Raw genomic sequence first — 1,156 nt, 5'->3', positions numbered from 1 at the left:
TCCAGTATACACCTATATACTAAAAGATTACCGAAAATTAAACAATGCTAGTTCATTCTAAACGGAGATAGTAAAATTATCAGTTTCCTTGATTACTATATACAGTGACATACATCATATCAGAAGTAGATAATAGGGAAGGAGTGTGACTAGGGGTGAGTATTGCGACCAAAAACCGTATTGCGATATATTGCAATACGACAAAACCGTAATGCAATATTTTCCAATACGTATTGGGAAGTGCACGGCAATGTTTCCCGCTGACAGTGCAGCCCTCTGTGCCGTAACAATGTCACCCGCTGTACTGAATTAGTCTGAATACCCTCGCGGAAGGCACTGACGTGGCTGGAATACACAATTAATACCCCTGCTGCATAATTGGCTAATAGTAATACAGAGGCGTGTTCAACAGAGCGTGCGCTCGATGCGAACGCTCGATGCACGAACGCAGCGCCTCTTGAACGACACACGAGCGCTCGCTGTGCGCTGGCTTTATCCAAGATGGCGGCCCCCATGGAGGCCGGGTTACGCAGCAGATTTTAATCGCGAGATTTTAATGTCTTCGAACAAGTACTGTTAAACGAATTAGCAGACGAAATTGATACGAATTGAATTTAGAAGTAAATGAATGAATGCAAAATGAAATGAAGTTGAAATAGATTGCAAATTGAAGTCAGAAATGTTAGATTCCCATTCCCCAGATTGCCCGTCGCCATCTTGTAAACAACTCGCGCGCTGCGCGAACAGCCTTTGGAGTTTGCGCGCGCGCGCTCGCTCGCGCAGTGTCGTTCAGAAGGCGAGCGCTCGCGAGCGTTCGCTCTCCTGAACACGCCTCTGGATACTGAAACTGAAACTGAAACAGTGGGCGCTCGCTTCAGCTTGTATCGCGCGCGCGGGGCACTCAGGCGAGTATAGGCTATATATACTCCCTGGTTGACGTGCTCGCTCACACGTCTGCCCCACTCTACCCGCGCAGTAGTACCGCGCAGTGCTCCATGCAGTGGTCGCTTACCACTACCAGTAATACTGTATGCGTCGTGCAGGCATTGTGCTTTCGTAATATATACTATTACACCGCCAGTGCATAATTTTCGAGCCCATTAACAATATAGACATAAAGGCAAGTGTCAAGTAGTTTATTTCTTGTTATACCACC

General features: G+C 46.8%; 2 protein-coding genes and 1 long non-coding RNA gene across 3 annotated transcripts in view; 1 reads left to right on the top strand and 2 right to left on the bottom strand.

Annotated features, from left to right (window-relative positions):
- The window catches only part of LOC106813881, a 20,024-nt gene that overhangs the window by 5,904 nt on the left and 12,964 nt on the right, over positions 1-1,156 (top strand). The gene's annotated exons all lie outside the window — the stretch shown is intronic.
- Positions 1-1,156, bottom strand: part of LOC106813883 — a 23,457-nt gene that overhangs the window by 10,612 nt on the left and 11,689 nt on the right. The gene's annotated exons all lie outside the window — the stretch shown is intronic.
- The window catches only part of LOC106813882 (39S ribosomal protein L20, mitochondrial-like), a 14,670-nt gene that overhangs the window by 2,756 nt on the left and 10,758 nt on the right, over positions 1-1,156 (bottom strand). The gene's annotated exons all lie outside the window — the stretch shown is intronic.

Source organism: Priapulus caudatus, unplaced genomic scaffold (genome assembly GCF_000485595.1).
Source record: "Priapulus caudatus unplaced genomic scaffold, Priapulus_caudatus-5.0.1 Scaffold838, whole genome shotgun sequence".
NCBI classification, from domain to species: domain Eukaryota; kingdom Metazoa; phylum Priapulida; class Priapulimorpha; order Priapulimorphida; family Priapulidae; genus Priapulus; species Priapulus caudatus.
This window is presented reverse-complemented; position numbering and strand designations above follow the sequence as displayed.